Source organism: Cetorhinus maximus, chromosome 2 (genome assembly GCF_964194155.1).
Source record: "Cetorhinus maximus chromosome 2, sCetMax3.hap1.1, whole genome shotgun sequence".
NCBI classification, from domain to species: Eukaryota; Metazoa; Chordata; class Chondrichthyes; order Lamniformes; family Cetorhinidae; genus Cetorhinus; species Cetorhinus maximus.
The window spans coordinates 108220049-108228173 of NC_135880.1; positions in this window are offsets into that span (position 1 = coordinate 108220049).

Here is an 8125-nt window from a genome sequence, read left to right on the forward strand (position 1 = left end):
TACCCTGGCGGAATGGAGGAGGTCATGCATCATCTATCAGCACTGGGTGGCTGTCCTCTTTTGCAGGGCATTGGCACTGTCCATGCCTTCCATGCTGGATTGTTGACCTTGCTTGCTGGTCTTTGCCCAGAGTAGGGGAAGAGGGCTTCATGGCGGGTCTCCACTGCATCCAGTTGGCACCCGAAGGAGGCATTGCTAAGTTTGGGGGCAGCATGTTTCCTCCCTTTAGCAGCCATGATTTCCCAGCAGCTTTCAATCCCTTAGAGAGAGTGCTAGCTCTGTGCCAGCCTGGATTACTGAAGGCCTGAGGTGATGGCGTGGAGGACGAATCAGAGGACGCCCTTCCAGCGACCCAGTGTGTTTCCCGGAAATGCATTACTAATGAGGCCAGGAATGGGACGATATGGCGCGAAAAGCCGCCATTGTGGGTGGGTAAAACAACCTTTTGCCACCCACCACCATGCTTTGCGAAAACCTGGGACAATTCCACCCTTAGTCGTGGCTTTTTGCTAACTTGGCTGATTTCCAGATTACACTGAATTTGTTGCTATGTTGTGCTTATCATTGCCCAATCTGGTTTGCAGTAACTCAAAAAAAAATGTCTTGTGACTGTATCACACATTATGGGTCATAACTGTTATCAGAGCCTGGCAAAACTGGTTAAACCCAACATGTTCAACAATTCCAACATGGTTAAATGTACATTCTATTTTCTATCCAGCTACTTCAGAGATTATCTATTTATCTTCAGGAGTCTGGTTCAATTTAGTTTGTTGTCATTAGGTACTTGTCAATACAATGAGCAAATGCAACTTTACAAATCAACCCAATGAAGAAAAATAATTAATGCTCCAGTACATCAATAATACAGTCAGGCTGTGTACTTCTCTGTGTTTGAATAACTCTGTTTTGATTATATTCATTGAATTATTGTAAAGGTTAAGTAATTCTACAGCCATGCTGCGTAGAACAGAATGTTCTACACTGTATGATAAGGGGACAGTTCTTAGGGTAACTTTAATGAAACTGCAAAGATGGGTGGTAGCATATGATGTTTTGTTTTTCTTCTGGAGCCATTTATTTTTGACTCAAGGTAGGAGGTTTGTGTAGCTGATGGTGCCCACAGATCACTTGCTGCATGAAGCTGATGAAGGCAGTCTGACAGCTGAATAAATCACTGCTGGATGCCAGTAAAACATTGCTGCATAAAATCTATGTGGGACCACCCATGCAGATGGGAGAGTTGGTTTGGAAACTCTTGCATGAATAACAGTAAAGATGTATTTGCAGTTAACTCCTCGCTCTCTAATTGAATACTTCATTTCTCAACCTTTAATAAATGGTCAAATTCACTGCACCAGACCCTCTCCATAAGGCCAAAGAACTATACCAAAGTGTATTATATTACAGGCCAAGTTACAGAGAGTGAGTTCTGTGATAGGAAGATGTTAGTAAAACCTATTGCATTTAAAGTTGTGGGATATCAGAGACCATCATCTGATGGCATTATAAATGGATACCTAAAGGTTTTAGATGATACATACTGTTCAGGACTTAATACAGGTTTCACCCCAAAATGGACAAAAATAACTGGAATACACAAATATACTTATGTGTGTGGTGAAGTCTAATCTCCAGCCTGCAATGAAGTAGCTGATCTCAGCCAGTGTGGGAATCAGAATGCTACAATTGATCTCAGTGCCCTGGGCTATGGAGGGGAATAATTGATCAAGGTTACCAATCCTGATTACTGTACGATAAGTTCAACTGCAAAGTATGCCTGCGTGAACATTGGGTGAGAACAGGATAGGACTTGGTGATGATATTCCCCACAGTTAAATAACTTGTTGATATTCAGTAAACTGAACTTCAGTCTCCAGTCTTGAATATTTTCGGGGTCCAGGGTGGAGTTTCAATGTAACAATGTAGGTGCAGGAAATGAGGCATGATCTGTAACCGCCTGGTTTCCATCTTGAAGAGGGAATTCTTGGTGGGACTGGGGCCTGGCTGGAAATACTGTCAGCCTCACTGAGGAGCTGATGCTGAGAAAGTGGTAGGGCTAGTGGGAACATATAACCTGTTAGATTTCCCACTCTTCCCATCAACTTTGCCCTGAATGAACTGGACGCTGCAAAGATATGGATGTCCAGGTCAATTGAGCAGAGTAAGTGAGGCCCACATGGCTGTCCAAAATCCTTGGCCTGCAGCACTGCTGAAGATTGCAGGCAGCGAACTGTGAAATCTTACCATTTTAGGTTGGTGTAACAGTGATAGGAGGAAATACTCAAGTCAGGATTGCTTAAATCAAGTTTCTTTTCTTGTCAAGATATGATCCACAGGAATACTACACCCCCATCACTGGCACTATGTTAGTACAAATCAATGGAAGATTGGACTTGAATGGACTTCATAGCATTTGACCAAAATTGGACTGTGAAATAATAGAAGTACATTATTCTGTGTGCCATTGGTGGCAGGCTCCTTGTTATTTAAGTATGCCCAGGCTGTAAGTGACTTCAATGTCTTCTGTAGGTCCTCTAATGATTGAAGAGTTTGATATGGGATCGGCATGGACATCCACAGAACTAGTAGTTCATGTTGTCGTTGGTGCTTGGGGGAGCTTCTGCAGCTGTGCCACCTCTGACCTTTCTCTGGGCATATTGAATATTGCAAGATTGGCATAGATGGTCCTTGCAACAGGCTGAACTAAATTTCAGTTCTTATCTCCGCATGAGTTGGTCAGCTGCATTATTTTACCAAGAGAATGCTGAATTTTGAAAGACTCTTTTTTAAGTGTGTCCTTGTATTTTTTGTACTGACCGCCTTGATGTTGTTGTCCCTGAGACTGTTACCAATAGAAGGTTTGCTTGGGGATTCTATAGTCCTCCATGCAGGAGACATGGCCTGCCATCTAATTTGAATTTTCTGATTGGTGGTCTCCAGCTGCTGAGCCCAGCACAATGAAGGACCACTTTGTTTGTGATTTTATCCTGTCATTGAAATCTCATGATGAACCTTGCATGTCTTTGGTGGAAGTGTTCCAGAGCTTTGATATGGTGTCTATAGCAGACCCAGGATTCTGTGCCACTCAGCAGGGTGGCAAGGGAAATGGTCTTGGTAGAGTTTGATTTTAATCTTCAGTTCCATGCCTTGCTACTTCATGCTACATGATCATGGAGTTGGCTGTAGGCAGACCTTGTTTTCTGGATGTGTGTACTGATATATTCATCAATAATGGCATCCCTAGAGAGAGTACTACTGAACAATGAGAATTTTTCTACAATTATGATACTGGTGCCTTCAATGGTTATGTCTGGTGCTTCATAGCATGTGCCTGGTGCAGGCTGAAACATAACCTTGGCCTTGGAGACACTGATTTGGAGACCAAAGTTTTTGGCAGCACTTGTTGCCATAGATAGGATGTCTTCCTTGATGTGAGTGGCTAGGGCACAGACATCTGCACAAGGAACTCTTTGATTATTGCCTCTGTGACTTTGGTGGGGGCAGGCAGTCTGGAGAGATTGAAGAGCTTTCCTGAACGGAACCTAATGTTGATGCCTGCAGGCATGCCCATGGTGGCTTCCTTCAGCATTATAACAAAAATGAGATTGGAAGTTGAATGAAAATACTATCAAGCTCATTGAGGAGCTGATGCTGAGAAAGTGGTAGGGCCCGTGGGAACATGTAACCTGTTAGGTTCCCCACTCTTCCCACCAACCTTGCCCTGAATGAACTGAATGCTGCAAAGATATGGGTGTCCAGGTCAGTTGAGCAGAATAAGTGAGGCCAACAGGGATGTCCGAGGTCATGGATTCGTGGGCCTGAAGCACAGATGAAGATTGAAGCAGCAAACCATGAAATCTTAGGTCAGTCTGATAGTGATAGGAGGAAATATTCAGGTCAGGATTGCTGAAATCAGGCTTATTTTCGATTAATATATGATCCACAGGAATAGTGCACTCCATTGCCTGCACTGTGTTAGTACAATGCCACAAATCATGGGAAGATTGTGCCCTTGAACGGACTGTAAACATTTGAGCAAAATTGTTCTGTGAAATAATATAAGAAGATTATTCTGTGTGCTATTGAATAGCACAATTAACCCATTTTTACCTAGTTGGTTACAACCAGAATGCAAAAAAGAAAGTCAGTAAATGCATTCTTCAAGAAAAAAACATTCTATAAGAACAAAGTGAAAAAGGAAGTCAGAAAACACAATTTAAATGACCCATGAGCATAAATGAGTTAAGGCATAAATCAACATTGATATATACATTTTTATATATACTTAATTATAATTTAAGGGCTGGAATTAGGGGAGTCAAAGAGTATAGGGCGCAGACAGGAAAGTGGAGTTGGGGCCACAACCAGATCAGCCATGATTTAATCCAGTGGCGGAACAGGCTTGAGGGTTTGAATGGCCTACTCCTGCTTCTGATTTGTATGTTTGTATGTGCGCAATTAATGATAGACTTCTCTGAATAATGAAATGGTTCGAGCCCTGCATGCTATTCCAACAGTTTTAAACAGCACAATTTTAATTTTAATTCTAGGTTTTGATGAAATTTTGAAGCTGATTCTCCATGTTTGTGCTGCTAAATTAGACTCTCATGTGGTGGTGCCAAACTCATGGATTTGGCAGAAGAGACTGAGGCCTGATAGTGCTTGATGTGGTCCAGCCACATCTGGTGATGGATTGCGAAACCAGTTGTGTGTCAGATATGGTCTAGCCTAAACACCTTGGACTTAAGTAGCTCAATGTCAAATTGTGTTTGATGTTGCTGAAGTGCCTTGGAACATTTTACTGTTTTAAAGGTGCTATGTCAATCCAAGTTATTGTTGTTCTATTCCCTATAAACTGCAGAGTACCCACTGCCACCCTCCTCCTTCAAATCTGCCATCATTATCCCTTTGCTCAAAAAAACACCCCTGATTCATTTGTCTTGTAAACTAACGACCAACTCCAACCTCCCTTTTCTCTCCAAAGTCCTTGAATATGTTGTTGCCTCCCAAATCCGTGTCCACCTATCCCGTAACTCATGTTTGAATCCCTCCAATTAAGTTTCCAACCTTGCCACAGCACACAAATTACCCTTATCAAAGTCACAAATGACATCCTATGTGACTGTGACTAAGGTAATCTATTCCTCCTCATTCTTCTCAATTTATGGGCAGCCTTTGATGTGATTGACCACACAACCCTCTAACACCTCTCCTCAATGGTTCGGCTTAGTAGGACTGCCCTCAACTGTCTTTCCAATCCAGTCATAGCCAGAGAATCACCTGCAGTGGTTTCTCTTCCCGCTTCTGCACCATTACCTCTGGAGTACTCCGGGACTGGCCTTAGCCCAAGCACCTTCTCATATTTCTCATCCACATGCTGGCTATTGGTAACATAATGCAAAATGTTGATCTCTGCAGGCGACATCCAGGTCTACCTCACCACAATCCCTCTCAACTCCACCATTGCTTTTGATTTATTTACACGCTTATCTGAGATCCATTATTGGATTAGCAGGTATTTCCTCCAACTAATCGGGAAGACAGAAGCCACTGTCTTTGGCCCTCGCCACAAACTTAGTTCCCTAAATAATCCATTGCCTGACCACTATCCGAGAGTGTAGCAGGCTATTTGCAACCTTGACATCCTATTTTACTCTGAGCCGAGCTTCCAATCCTGTATCCTTGCCATCACCAAGATCGCCTGCTTAGACCTCCTGTAACATCGCATGTCTCAGTCTGTGCCTCAGCTTATCTGCTATGCCTCTACAATTGACTATTACAATGCTCTCCTGGCTGGCCTCCCAACTTGCTCCCTATGTAAACTTCTCAACTCTATGGCCTGTATTCTAACTTGCACCAAGTTCTACTCGCCCATCAACACATAATCCTTATGCTTGCTGAACTGTATTAGCTGCTAGTCTGATAATGCCTTGCTTTTAAAATTTTCATCCTTGTTTTCAAAATCCTCTGGCTCCTTTCTCCATAACCTCCAAGCCCCAAAACCATCCAAGATCTCTGTGCTCTTACAATTCTGGCCACTTGACCATCCCAGATTTTAATCACTCTATCATTGGTGCTGTGTCTTCAGCTCTGGAATTCCATCCATAAACATCTCTGCTTCTCTCCCTATCTTTCAAAATGCTTCTTACCTCTTTGACCAAGCTTTTGGTCACCTCCTTATGTGGCTCGTTGTCAAATTTTGTTTGATAATGTTCCTATGAAGCACCTTGGGATGTCTTACTATTGTTCTGTACTGCACTGAGAAAATACACATGCATATTTTCACTGCAAACAGCCATGTTGAAGACATTTTATTTACACCTCCCCAACAGAGAGGGCAGCAGAGAGGGCACCTCTTTCAATATACCACAACTATGTTAAATTTTTTTCATAAATGTTGTTATTTTAATGGCCCTACCATGGGGAAGGAGCAGGATCACAGAGAGTAAAGAGTTTGCTTGTGACAGGGGATGCAAGGGAGAAGGTGTGGTCGAACAACTTGACAATTATAGAAGTATTGTGGTGAATGCAAGGCCAATAGGCTCTGCAGTTGGGAGGTTGAAAGCAGTTTTAAGTGAAGATTGTTTTCCAGGGACGGTGCTGAAGGAAATGAGGTTGGAAGGGGGTGGAGGTGAATGAAAATGGAGAGGGGGAGAGGGGTTGAGCAAGGCATGATGCTCAAAGGATATTAAGATTCTAAAGGAGTAGGAGAGGAAACCAAAATGTGACTTGATGATAAGGATGACATCGATGCTACTGGGTGGAGCAGGTTGTGGAAAGTACAGCTAAGCAGGAAAACTTAAGTAAGGGGGAAGGTATCACCATCTGCGAACCAGGTTTCATTCAAAACCAGGATGTTCATGCAATCATTCACAATAAGATCAAGAATGTGAAGGGCCTTGTTCAAGAGTGAACAGATATTCTAATTGGAAATGTAGAGTGGAACAGTGATTTACATGCTGACAGAATACAAGGGGATAGTTTTGTGTGGGTTAGTGGCATTGAAGTTGGTTGGTGAGGTTGGCATAGCTAGTGCACTGGTCAAGAAGGTTGGTGAGAGAGGAGGATGGGGCATTTGAGGTTGCTGCTCATAAGGAGTCAGGAAAAGGTGCCTTGATGTGTCCTTCAGAGAATGGCAGCAGAAATACAGAGTTTACCTGAGAGTTTACCAAGGAGGATTCCAACCTGGAACAGTGATAGAACAATAAGAAGACAGTGGAGTAGTGATGAGTTGAGGGAGGAATGTGGAGGGTGTGGGGATGATGGAGGATACCATCCAAGAGGGGGGAATGAAAGGTGGCATGACTAGAGACAGAAAGGGGAGGAGCGTATACAAGGGTCTGAGAGAGGCCAAGAGAAAAAAAATAAAGATAGAAGTAATGAGCTGGAGTGGTAGCCAAACATTGCACAGGATTGTAAAATGAAAGAATTCAGTTTACATGGGAAGCCAAAGATTAGCAGAGACTTGTTCTGTTAGTAAACAGAGGACCTTACTTCAGGGGAAGAATTTTCCCCTGTTGGGGGGGGAAGTACAGGGGCGGGTGCATGCAGGTACGCCTCCGATCGGCATCCCCGATCGGGGGGGTGCGCTGCCATTTTACGTGGGCGGGCCAGTTAAGGCCCGCCCATCGTGATGTCCGCCAGGAAGCACTATGCGCTCCCTGTGCGGGCAGGGGGGGATTCCCTCAGCCAGAAGTGTGCTCTTTTGCGCATGCGCACGAAAGAGCGCACTCATCTCCCTGAGGCTAAGTGCTGCCTCAGGGAGATCGGCACCAAATTCAAAAATGGTCAATGCACAAAATTAAAATTTCCCTGACATGTCCCCTCATGTGACACTGTCACATGAGTTGGGACATGTCCATCACTTTCATTCAAACTTGTATTAAATTTTTAAAAACCCTCATGAAACCTCATCCCACTCATGGATGAGGTTTCATGCTTTTCCTGAAGCCAGCCAGGGCTCCTGGTCTGCCCGCCAGCCTTAAGGTTGGATGAGCAGGTCCATTAACTAGTTCAAATACTTTTTAACTGGCCTCAATTGGCCATTGACAGGTTGGCAGGCACACAGCTGATTCTGCTGAGCCTTCGCCGACCTGAAAATTGAAATGAGGCGGGGTGACGC